This window comes from Octopus bimaculoides, chromosome 3 (genome assembly GCF_046866305.1).
Source record: "Octopus bimaculoides isolate indiv1 chromosome 3, ASM4686630v1, whole genome shotgun sequence".
Classification (NCBI taxonomy): domain Eukaryota; kingdom Metazoa; phylum Mollusca; class Cephalopoda; order Octopoda; family Octopodidae; genus Octopus; species Octopus bimaculoides.
In genome coordinates, this window is record NC_142930.1 from 118,035,008 (window position 1) to 118,049,694 (window position 14,687).

The window sequence follows — 14,687 nt, forward strand, 5'->3', positions numbered from 1 at the left end:
CAATGTGCACACACACACACATTCATACGCTCACCCATACAGGCATATATATATATATATATATATATATATATATATATATATATATATATATATATATATATATATATATATATGCATATATATGTATATATATATATATATATATATATATATATATATATATATATATATATATATATATATACACACACACACACACACACACACACACACACACACACACACACACACACACACACACACACATATATATATATATATAGATATGAGTGTGGAGGTGTTCTGTATGAAATGTTTCTTGTTACTGGACTACGGGATTAAACGTTGCTTCTGTTCGAGAATCTTGTTGGAAATAATTAAAATAAGAAATGACTGTTCTAATGATATTGATTTCTCTTGCCAAATACCTTGATATTATTAAAAATGTATATAACCCAATTACTGACAAGAACAAGCGACAGTAATAACGCCCTTCATTCATTTATGTAATGTAATTTATGAGATGACTGCCAGATAATTCTGCTATAAATCTTAAACAACATCGTTTCAATGGAATATAATTTGTATTTTAATTTCTAAAAACGTTTCCAGAAACATTAGATATTTTTTTCTATTTCAATTCATACTACTACTACTACTACTACTACTACTACTACTACTACTACTACTACTACTACTACTACTGTTGCTGCTTCTGCTGCTGTGGCTGCTAATAATAATAATAATAATAATAATAAATGCCCGGATGCAGTACCAGGCAGTAGCTCTCGTGGCTTCTGATCTTAATCGATTGGAAGTGTTATCATGTACGTTGTTTTGTCTTGGTATAAAAGATGGACTACAGTAAATATTCTGCTTCATACTACAGATTTGCTTGTCAGTTGTTTGACCTTAACCAGTTGAGCATGTTCCTTGGTGGCTGACGATATATGCATCTCTGATCATGAGCAGAAGTAGTGGGGGAGCATCATAGCCATGTGTTGAGAGGAATTCTTTGAGGTTTGAATAATTCCCCTTTTGAAAACATGGACGTTTTGCTCAACATCCTTAAACAAACCTTATTCAGGGACCTTTTGAGCGGGATGGGCTACTCGACCTGAAAAAATTCTAACTGGGCCCCACCTGCGAGGTCATGCACTGTTTATCTTGATATGAGATCACCATGTCGCGGACATATGGTTGTGATGCATGTGCCTGGTGTACCCTTATCAGACAGGTTGTCATGATGGGTATACTGGGCTTCGTATATTTTACCCCAGTGTCATTTTGATGGCATGCACTGCTCTCTCACTCAATAATAATAATAATGATAATAATAATGATAATAATAATAATAATAATGAATGTCTTTATGCACTATCAGGCAGTGTCTCTCATGACTTTTCATCTTAACTGATTAGAAGTGTTATCATGTACATTTTTTTGCCTGGGTATAAAAGATGGGCTACAGCAAATATTCTGCTCAGTATCAAAGATTTGCTTGTCAGTTGTTTGACTTTAACCAGTTGAGCATGTCCCTTAGTGGATGACGATATGTGCATCTCTGATCACGAACAGAAGTAGTGGGGGAGCATCATAGCCATATGTTGAGAGGCATTCTTTGGGGCTTGAATAATTCACATCTGAGAACATAGGTGTTTTGTTTAACATCCTTAAACAACCCTTATTCAAGGACCTTTTAAGCGGGATGGTTTACTCGACCTAAAGAAAATTCCAACTAGGCCCCACCAGCAAGGCCATGCGCTGTTAGACTTGATATGAGATCAGAATGTCGCGCACATATGGCCGTAATGCATATACCTGATGTGCCCTTATCAGAGGGACAATCATGATGTGTATACTAGGTTTCATTATTTTAACCCAGTGTCACTTTGATGGAATGCCCTGCTCTCTCACTCAGCAATAATCAATAATATTTATACGCTAAGTTTTGCTACTTTTGTACATACCTGTGGTGTGTGTATCACGCTTACTTCAAAGGAGGAGGTTAAAAGGTTGAAGAGCGAGGTACAAAGAAATAGTGATATAGAGTGATATATTAAGTATAGAGTGATATATATATAATAGTGATATATTAAGCAGAGAAATAATAATAATAATAATAATAATAATAATAATAATAATAATAATAATAATAATAATAATAATAAGAAGAAGAAGAAGAAGAAGAAGAAGAAGAAGAAGAAGAAGAAGAAGAAGAAGAAGAAGAAGAAGAAGAAGAAGAAGAAAGTTTGGCTAAGCAGGGAGGTTAGTCGAGTATACCGATCCCAGTTAATAGATTTTGACCATGAAAAGAAGAAAACAAATTCGCCCCGCTGCGACATTTGTACTTAGAACTTACAGGAGAATGAAATGCCGCAAGGAATGTTGACCGGCGTGCTGTGAAATATGCTGGATTCAAATAATAATAAAAATCGCCGCTTAAGGACAAGCTAAAAGATACGCGAAGAAACATTTTATATTGCAATAAAAGAGAATTTTGATTGATAAAGTTTAATGATATAATGGCGAATAATGTGATGGAAGAAGTGCTACGACTACATGTAGAAACCAGAAAAAAGCATAACAAAGTATTAATAAATTGGTGTATAGATACATATGATATGTCAAAAAAGATATATAACAGAATATAAAGTATGAAAATTTTATTACACACCCGGTTGGGAATCCACCAATAATCGAGGTAGAGCAAGGCACATATTTTTCTCTGGTGTCTAACGATTTTTTTTTCTGAATTTTTGCCAGAAATTTACGTATTATCTATCTGTTTAATCTAGAGTTTGATGTAGGAATCCATCGACGTCTTCATTTTCAATATTGATGTCCTATATTGATATTGCCTCATGCAATCCAACCGTATTCGTTCTTCGGGAAATATATTCAGGTTATATCCATTGACCAATCTCTCTACCACATGTTGATAAAGCTTCCGTTTGAGCTTCGAAAACATTTCATTTCATTTCATTATCCTCTCCGTCGCCGTCATCATTTTCATTCACATGAGGCATTCAGCGTCCTCCGCTATGCTTTCCAAATCTTATTTCTGTTACACTGTCTCCTCACCTCCATCATAAATATATTTTGTCGTGCTGGTACGCTTTAGAGTATTGCAGAAAGTCTATTACTTTCAGAAACGGGATCTTCTCATTGAAGTGAATTCATTTTCTAGAACATGCTTATGATTCCGACATGGTTATCTTAACGGAAACTCTCAAAGGACTTTTACAGCCACCTCAGAAGAATCTGAGTTCTCTACACTGCATGACGCATTACCGTTTCTTTCAATCTCACGCCTGAAAAGTTAGATTGGATTGTTTGTTAATCTTTAGGGCAGAAAGAACCGTCCTGTTTTCATGAGTACTTCAGTTTCTCAGTCCTTATTATAATTTTACACTGCACCATGGACTTCACGACAGGTAAAAGTTTCAACATATCCAGTAACTCCCATGATTCTGAGCCTTCTATTCAATTTCCTTCAAGTCTGCTCACATAACTGTTGTATATGAATACACCAAAGCTGTTTATTTTCTTCGCCCAGTCCATGTTTTTTCGGGGCTTACCATCACACATTGTAAGCATTGTTTCGGTGTTACAAACATTTTGTGAGTCCTTAGGATGACATATATATTTTAGTTATAAGATATATTGTCATGTCGACTGGGAAATATTGTGTTGCTTGGTTACGTAGCATTACATTTCTGACATCATTTTCGAAAGAAACTTAAGTGCACACTTTAGAGTTACTAACAATATCTGGAAAATAAAACGAATTCATAATTTTGAGCTTCACATCACCTTTACTTAATGACTGTTGTGTATTTATGCCGCCATTAAATCTAACTAATAAAGCCAATATTTGTTATTACATCAATACTTTTCTACCATGTGTCATATAAAGGAGGGACAGTGTTTTCATTTATTTTATTGCGATAATTTCTTTTTCCTATAGATTTTATTTTCTGATGTTGTCTATATTGCTTTAAGTTTTGTTCTATTTTCAGCTAATGTTAGTAAATTTTTGTTTTCATTTTGAGCAGAACATACATTTTGATTTTAAGAATCGTGATATATTTTCATACTGGCTAATTTGTTGATAAGTAGAAATATCACCAAATCAAAGATAACTCTTGTAAGGCATTAGATTTCTCGTACATTAATTTTTCCTCTTAGGTATTTGCTTCATTAACGATGGGGATTATATATTATAAGTAGCGTTCTGTATATAAAAGCAGGCTGGATTTCTAACGTGTTTATTTAGCTTTTGACATCCCAGTAAACGTAGTTTTAAATTTCTCTCAGTTTTTGTTTACCTATAGATCCTAAAAACAGGAGCAACTATATATGATGAATATGTTTTTTTTCGTGATTTCTTGGCTGTTATTCTGTTCTCTCTCTGTTTCAGATGTTTTTATTGCTTCATATATACTCAGCACTGTCATTTCCAAATTTTTGCTAAAATTTCTATTAATTTAATGTTCTCTCCTAAAAGCATTATATTTTCCTTTTTATGCAGTACTTGCTTCTATTGTGTATATTACGGTCACATTTATTTTTCATAAGCATCTTATAAATATATTAGAGGTTTTTTTTTTTCTATTTTGTGATTTACATGGTTATATATGACTCTGATTTTCCGTTCAGATTACATACTCCATATATTAATTTAATTGTGTCTATTGCTCTTGCATACACGACATCATTTCTGTTAGATATCTCAATGTTTTTATTGTTTTCATTTTAAGTATATAGTTTCAATTCATATACGAGGTGTGTCCAATTTTATTTTGTCCTTCCCAAACTAAAGCTAATGCAACGAGGAAAACATCTTTGGGTGTAATCTGACGTCACCGTACACAAGCATGCTTGAAAATCTTCGTGTTTCTAAGCCGCATTAGTTCGTGGTTGTTACAACTAGCGTAACAGCTGCGCTGGTTGGATTTCATTTTCACCAAACTCATCCAGCAGAGATATTGCATCAGGTTTTGACACAATTTTGGTGATGCTTAAGCTCAAACCATTCAAAAAGATCAGCATGTCTCTGACGATGATACCATGGGCAAACCTCAGATCGATGAGTGGTATAAGAGCTTCAAACATATCCACACTCTAGTGGAGAGCGAGCCATGCTCAGGTAGGCCATCTACAAGCCGAAATGAGGAACTGATTGAGAGAGATCGATGATAGTCATGGAAGAACTTTGTATAAGTATCCGGGAAATTGTTCATAAGGTGGGATAAGCACAGGATTACTGCATTCCATTTTAATGAAGAATGTGTACACGCGGAGAACGTCGGCAAAACTCATCCCCAAGGTGCTGACAGATAATCAGAAACAACACCCCATGGACATCCATCAGGATATGCTGTAATGAGCAAACCACAACCCAGACTTCATGACGACTCTCATTATTAGTGAGGAGACATAGTTGCATGGTCTCAACTCGATGCGTTCTTTTATGTTGTCAGACGAATCATCGACGAGCGCACATTACAGGTTTGTACAGCAAGGGCAGCAGCCGGGTGCTGACGAGGCCTACTGGCACGAGAATTGAATAGTGGTGTCACCTCCCGTCCAAATAATTTCTCCAACATAGCATTACCTTTGGCATTTTTGAACGCACGTCGTATTTTCTGAAGACGCATTTTCTGCTTTAGCATATCGTTTATGAATCAAATTCTGAGAGCATACTCACATCTTAAAAATGGGAGAAATGACATGTATTATATTTGTATTGCTTACGACATGTTCGATGTGTAGTGAGAATATATACAATGTTGATGCAATATATGTTCCATTAGTGCGTTTATGTATTATGCTTAATCTGTAGCTAGTGCAAAAAATGGATGAGATGAGAAGCAAAAACATTTCAGTTTGCCAATGTACTGTGTACATAAATATATTTCAAACTTTTTGAATTATTTCTTGGTTAATTCATTTATTTCTGTTGCATTTAATATTAGATTCAGTTGTTGGAACTTGAACTTAGAACGTAAAGGCGGACGAAAAACATTTTGTCCTGTTTACTGCTTGCGCTACATTCAATGTTAAACAGTTCCCATTACTTCTTTCCAACTACTGCACTAAATACATTACCTCCGATGGAACTAGAAATAAAGCTTTTGCAAACGTAGTCATACTTACTGTCGGCATTGTATTTTATACCTGATATCGTTTTAGCATTTGAACTCTTTGATATGTAGCATATGAAGGATTGTGCTTCGGAATTTATATTTTACAAACTATGCAGTTTAGGTTTTGTGACATTTATTGAAGGTAATTTTGTCCAGTATCAGATGTATGTTTGTATATATTTGTGAGATGTGAGAATATATATTTGTGAGAATACTAAATGCTGTGTAAATCTATCGACGAATTATGACAAAAAAATAGCTAATTTTGTGAGTTAATCTCTCGGTTAGTAGGGATATTGCAATCTATATTGATTTCAAATTTAGATGTAGGCTAACATACAAAATGTACAAGAGGTGCATTATCAGATTTATTGATGACTTCTTATCAAGAAATGTAAATGAGCCAACTTTGCCATAGAAATTAAAAAGAACACCTATAACATCAAACAATTGAGAGAACATCTAATAACACTAGGTGCCAAACATACATTTATTGTATAATGTGAAACATTAAGAGCAACATTTAACAGTAACACAACGCAAGCACGAATTATACTACGCATACACCATCGCAATACTCACCCAGTAATCATGAGCAGTATTCAGCTAGAGCATTCCTATGCTGGGTCTCACATTCACCAAAGTACTCTCGTGAGCTAATCACTTAAGAATTAAATCTCCTGAGATCAAGTAAGTATTTCACCCTCTCAAAAGCTGCTGCTATTCTATAATGTCAAATGAAGTATGAAATACAGAACTGTAACCGCATCTGGGACGGAGCTATTGTTTTTGAAACAGATAACCTGGAAAGAAACTGATGTATATCATTTGGACTATTTGGAATTTGAAGACTAGCGGATTCGCTCCAGCCTCATGATCAATAGGATGCACATTTGTCTCCCTTACCTTTCTAATTCTACAAGAACCTCTACCGCTCAGGCATCCGATAACTTTTCGGCCTTGCAACACTTCTTAGTCTTGGGATGCGTCAGCCTCTCAGTACATACGCAGAAATACATTAACACAATCAGATATATTCTTATATATATATATAGTTTTGCATAAAACACAAATAATAGACATATAGAGGTTGTAATAATGGAATAAGCAGATATGCTTCGATAGGAAACAGCTGGGATAAATAGCTTCGTAATTTTGTATGTGTCAGCTAATGAATTGTTGGATGAGAAGATTAGGTTAATTAAAAGGTGTTTCTGACATATTTCAGATTTACGCCCTATCATGCCCCTCCAGAACCTCGGTCCTCTGGGATGGAATTGTTTTCCTTATGTAGTATTGTTTTGTTTGCGCTGAATTATGACAATTTCAACGGAACAAAAATTGTCTGATTAATTCTTTTTGAAATTGATCTGTGAGGACCGGAACATTTCTTTCTCCAGATTCATTAACTACAAATCTAGTATAATAACCAAAGATATTTGGTCTTTTTGCATATTTCGAAATAAATTCTACTCGAAATACTTAACTGAATCTATCAAATTTAGCAAAAATATATAAATTCTATGAGTTTGACGGCTTCTGAAGAAGACGTGTAATTTTATTTTACTTTCTGTATCTAAGGCATTTAATGCACGTTATTTCAAATTAAGAATGGTGAAGCTATAAAACAAGATTTCGATGGATAGCGACTTCACACCAATTACCTTATTTCCTTGAGGTGCCTTATGTGCAAGTGCATGAAGTATGTTCGCAGAAGTTGAAGGAGGAATGTAAAATATCGTTAATATAGGAGAGTGCGTTAGTGGGTAATATCACTTGTATTGTTAATATACTGAATAACAGTATGAAGGACACATCCTAATTTCGGGGCAGAATACAATTGAAAGATTGTGGATCGTATAGAATGCCAGCTTGATTTCATCTCTCTCTCTCTCTCTCTCTCTCTCTCTCTCTCTCTCTCTCTCTCTCTCTCTCTCTCTGTCTCTCTGTCTCTCTCTCTCTCTCTGTCTCTCTCTCTCTCTGTCTCTCTCTCTCTCTTTCTCTCTCTCTCTCTCTCTCTCTCTCTATCTCTCTCTCTCTCCCTCTATATATATATATATATGTATGTATGTATGTATATATGTATGCTTGTATATATGAATATATGTATACACACACACACACACACATATATATATGTATTTATATACATACATGTATACATATATATGTATATGTATGTATGTATATATATATATATATATATATATATATATATATATATATATATATATATATATATATATATATATATATATATATATATATATATATATATATATATATGCGTATGCATGTATACCTTTCTTATCTTTATACATCTAATTTTCTTTTTGTTTTTAACATGACATAACAGATAGAAAAATGCTTTTTAGGTAAAAACAGACCTCAATTAATTCGAGAGGAAAACTGCACAGAAGCTTATTTTACTGAATTCTTCAGGCATTGATATAATTAAAATACTATTTCGACAAAGACGTTGAAACAATTTTGCTCTGTACTAGTAAGGCCTCACTGATAACAATTTGAAATGCAGAAGATCTAGATATCACACTACAATACGAAGTATAGTTACACTTTATTTTCCAAACTGAATATCTTATTAATAGCTAATTGCATAGATGAAAGCTGCCTCTACGGATAATATTTTGTGCTCAAAATGAATTATAATCTTTCCGATCCTCTTAAGATTTCTACACGTAACTCTAACTCCCTTGTGGAATATGTATTCAAATTGCAAATCATGTTTTCGTTGATGGGGACAATGGAAGCATATTTTCCACTTCCTAAGGATAATCCATTGGAATGCAGTTTTAGATCTAATGATGCGACTAGTTTTGCAAAAGAATCAGAATGATTAAAGAGGGAGATTGTTCGGCATTCAGTACAAAACAAATTTTACATCATGTACCCCTTCTGACGGGAAGTGTAGAGAGTGATGCAGGAGAATAATCCATCAAAAAATTGTTCTTTATGATACCTATTCTTTATGATGAGCGTTATTGACTCGAATAAAGTGAGAATATTTTAGGTCAAACATTGGTTTATTGGAATAACTAGTCTAACGTCTCTATTTTTATTATAACAATATTCTTTGTTTCGATTTTCAGTAATTTCTTCGCTTTGTAAATGAATTTTAGATGTATCAGATTTTTACTTAGATGTGTTTATCGTGTCGGTTTGGATTTACTGTCTAAGCTCTGGAGGTCGCATAACTTGTAAAGTAACCATGGAATTCATAATTATTATTTAGGTTTCTCAGGTGTTTATGCCTGCATTCTTAACTTAGACGAATAGATTTCCGTTTTCATTCAGTTATATCATCTTGCTGCTCAACTGTTGTTTTCCTCTACATGTATTATGTCTTATAAGTTTCTAAAAGTCGTGTATAGATATTGCGAAAAAAATAATTTGGCTTCAGCACTTAAACAAGATTTGTTTTCAAAAACCCCTATATACGCCTTGCAGATTCAGTTATATTTTCCTCCTATCATGCATTAATTTTCATCGATGTGTAATTCATGTAAAATTGTAGTATATTTCTAACCAATCAGTGAGTGACCGTTTTTAGTAAAATGCATCCATATCGGGAAATCAGTTATATTTTGTCTATAGATTTTGTAATCATCGGGGATTTGAGGCTTCCAGTATCTACATTCCGTGTACAGAAATATGATTTTTATTAGTTACTATTATATTAAACTGATTGATGTTATATATGTTGGCAATACGGCTGTTGTTATTTTGCTGCTGGAGAATTTTCCCCAGGGTTGTATGTTTATTGACGTTCCTTTCAATTGCATTCCTCTTTGAAGAATCGCTAAAATTTTTCTAAGCTTTTTGAGCACGATATGTTTTCCTGGGATTATTTGTTTCACTTTTTTTTAACTCTAGAAACTTTTCCCTTTTATATATTGTTACACTGAATATATATATACATATATATATTAATTTCACTTTAGTTAGTCCTGTCAATCTATTAAAATATCTACGTTACGCAAGTTTTTGCGCATATATTGTTCAACTCTTTTGTATGTCCTTTCTCTGCGCTATACGTTACGTACGTTCATGAGGAGTGACAAATCTTATCACATAGTATTATTCAGGCATTAACTATTTCACTATTGAGTGTATTATGTTATTCAGCTTTTTGAGATTCCGATTTGTAGCATTTAAAAACTTGATTTGCACGAGCGGAATATGTCTTGTCTTGTTAATTCCTATGGGGTTTTATATCATCGTAGCTTAGAGAAATCTCCTGATCTCTTGTTATATATATATTGCCATAGTCAGTTTCATATATAGTTTTATAAAACCAGTTAGCGTTTCTTTGTTGTAAATGTTTCATTTATTCTGAAGTGTGTGGGTTCATAGCTTCTTATGTATAGATTATTGATCATATGTTTACTGAAAGTGGTTATTCATAATATTATCAATATGATTTGTTATGTTCCTTTCGTATTTACTTTCAAAATTTGTTTTATAACTGTTCTTCACGTCTATGTTTGAATGGGAGCAACGATTTGTCTTGTAGATGTTTTCAATGTGTTCAGTTGTGTGTTGTTAGAATTACAGCGCTTTTCGTCCAATGAACCGAATATGGAACTCTTTCTGTGATGATATTTACGAGTTCTTCAGTTCTCTTATCAATTATGCTGCATTGTGTGATATGATTATTTCATTGAATTATACAGTTTATATTGCTTTCTTCGATTCTCTTAGTTATGTGGCATCTTCACTGTATATTCTATGTTCATCATAAGTTCATAAGTTTCTAAATTTTCTTTTCTACAGTACTTACATTTTATGGATTGTTTCGTATCATCTGTTGTAACATTACCACTTGGCCAAACTCCAGTTATGGTTTGAGGCTCAGGCAAAACAGTTTCCTTTTTATTGTAAAGTTCAGCTGACAGTAAAAGAGCTAATTCCTTTTAACGTATATTGCAGTCTACTTTGATTTTAGTACTTCTTCCATTCTAATGTTGTGGGTCATACAAGAGCCCTTTGCACTGTTATAATTTGCCAAAAAATCTAAAATTGAATTGACTAATTGCAAATAATTTGTTTTCAAAATATCTTAAATATTGTTTGCGTAGTGTATACGTATATTCCACGACTTTATAGCATGTACCTAAGTCATCAATGTATTGTGTTAATAGTATCATTCTTTCCATGTTCTATCCATTTCAGATTGAATGTCGGATATTTTTAGGGAGCTGATGCTTTTGCTGGGGTGTAAACCATGCATAGCAAGCTTCTGTGATTGATTTCAACAAGTTTCGTAGTATGATCAAATTTATTACCTACAATATACCTCAATTTATTTTGAGATGTCTTTTCAAGTTTCTAATTGTTTTTCCACTCTTAGACATTTCAACATGTGTAAGTTGTTTGTTCATGGTTCTTCTTATTTTTTTTTTTTGCTTTCATTTTATTCGCATTGAGCGTTCGTAATATCCTAACTAAGGCATCGGGCAGACAGAAATGTCAGCATGTCGTCTTCACGTGTGAGTTCAAAATTCCGCCGAGGTGGATTTTGCCTTTCATCCTTTTGGGGCGATCAAATAAGTATCAATTGAGTACTAGAGACGATGTAATCGACTTATCCTACAACCGAACTTGCCGGCCTTTTTCCAAAATTTGAAATCAATAATAATTGCCGAACTGAGCTTATCTTTGAATGGCGGTTTCATGGAAGTTTTGGTGTCGGTCATGTTGGGGTCATAAGCGTACGGTTAATTGGATACTTGGCAATAAAGGGATTGCTTTTATGATCAATATGATTATAAATAAATGTGCAATATGTGTCTACTTTAAACACAGGAATATACTTAATCTAGTGAATTACTTAGAACGGGTGAAGGACTGTATCTAATCAGTATATTACCAACTCATCGCATATTACTGACATTGATCATGAAAGATTTATAAACCTTATAAACCAATGAGATTATCAATCAACAGCATGCAACACCTATAACATACCCCTTTAAATCAACAAATGAAAATATTATTTAGAGATAATTCAATATTGTTCATCATTTTATATATCTCTTTAGATTTAAGTTAATTTGTTGCCTTTATTGATATGTCAAATTATGCCTTTTAAAAATGATTTTTTTTATTGGATATATGTACCGAGTGGGAGGTGTGAAATATATATAAAATATATTATATTTGAACTTATCGAAGTTTCTCATAGCATTATTATCAACTTTGTTTCATCATTTTACATTGTATTCCGTGGTGTTTGATATGAAATGCCAAATGCGTATATTATATGGCATGTTTTCTTAGCTGTCACCAATTCATTTCTTGTTCTTTTATAGCATTAGAACAATAATTGTTACAAAATATATCAAAATACCTATTTCCATATCTCTGAATCCCTAAACGAGAAACTCGATGCAAAATATAATTTGGGTTTTTGAGTTACTTCTTTTCCATTCAAAGTATGATTCCCATCACACTTGACATTTTCTTTGATCTCGTGGGCATCAACAATATATTTACTGATATCTCGTAAACATTTGTGCATATTCATAAATAGGATCGATTGGCTTAGCACCCGTTAGTTACATACAGGATTGTTAGAATAGTTATCAGATATAAATTAAATTTTTCCGATAAGTAATGTTTTCCACATTGCCCAGATATTTTTGACTAACATATATCTTCAAATATTATTACTGTTTTCTGATTAAATCTTAAAGCCATCATCTATTTTAAATCTCAAATGCATCACACCGGTGGTTCAACTGCATGTTAATGAAGAATATTTCCATGAATAAGTCTGATTTTTCCTTCAGAAGACTCTGATGTTGCGTTAATTAATTCATCATTTAATTTAGCTTCGTTGGATTAATTGGAATTTTCTTTTGCACATGAACATTAAGAAGTATTTCACAGAATAATCATCTATCTCTATGAATCATATGTTTTGATTTCACCGGTATTATATTCGCCGATGCAATTCAAGAAAATGTTCGATGAGACCATCTACCGAGTTGGATTTGGTTCAAATTTTAAGACAGTCGTCTATATATCCTTCTTTAAAATACAGTAACTTGTCACATGCGATGGAAGGATTAATTAAATGGGTAGAATTATTTAGTAACATTTCCCTTGTTGATCTCATAACATACAGTCGAAGAATGAGATAAACAACACAAATAAAAATAATTCTGTAATTATCGTCTGACCCACCCAAAATGCTTTGCATTATTGAGATTATAACATTTCAGGTTACATGAAATGTGGTTTCTCTGTTATTGACTGGTTTTGCTGCTGTAAATGTCGTTACATCTCGTCCATATCATAAATAGATGTTTCTTTATGCAATAAATGTTGCATATAACTTTAGAGATTTCTGCTATTTTCCTATAAAGCAATGATAATTTATAAGGTTTAGCTGCTTTCAGATAATGTGTCTATAAACGGAGTTTTTACATCTGGAAATGTCAGTAAAGATATGTGTAACATACCTATATCTATTGAATTGTATATAATTGCAAGCGAAAATTTATTCTTCTTAAATGTTCGTAAGTAGAATATATAGGTTGAGAACAGAAGCAGTATACAAATGAATGCCATAAAATTGAAACTCTACAAAACTGAGTGGTGAGTTGAGTTATGTAGCGTCACACAGACGTAACATGAACTAAATAAACGTATCAGACAAAATAGTGTGGCGTAGCTATAACACGAATAGCAAATGTTAAAACAAAACTAAAGTAAATATCGGCAGATTAATTAGATGAGAATATGAGTACTATGCAATTTAATATGAAGATACATTTAATTAACTTACATAAAGATTCCGATTCTGTAATTTTGCACAACGTTAATTTTGATATCTTGCAAATGAACCGTATTATAAAATAATCGGTGATTCAGCATTTGTGAAAAAGAAATTAAGAATTAATTGTAATAGTGCTTGAAAATTCGATTCGTAAGAAAACTGAATTAATGACAATGGCCAAATATTGATCACTTCAAATAACCAGATGAATAATTTTGCTGGGATGATTTACATTGAATTGGAATGAAGAGCAATGTTGTGTGTGTGTGTGAGTGAGCTTGTTTGTATGTATGTGTGCTTGTAAATGTATGTATGTATGTATGGATGTGTGTATGTATGTATGTATGTATATAACTAGTAGAAGGACAGAAAGGCGATCAGATATATGCATGGCTGTTGTTGAGTGCGTGTGGGTGGATAAACAAATCTAAGATAATCTCATGGGAAATTGAATTGGAAATAACGAAATTAAAACTGCGTATGTGAGCAATTATCAAACGCGCATATCCCCAAGAAATAAATGTTGTTTTATTTAGTTTAAACGAAGTAAAAATCATTGCAGATTTTTAATGAATGAAGATATTGAGCAATGTAATATATATGCATACATACATATATATATATATATATATATATATATATATATATATATATATATATATATATATATATATATATATATATATATATATATATATATATATATATATATATATATATATATATATATATGCAGAGTTGCAGGGCGT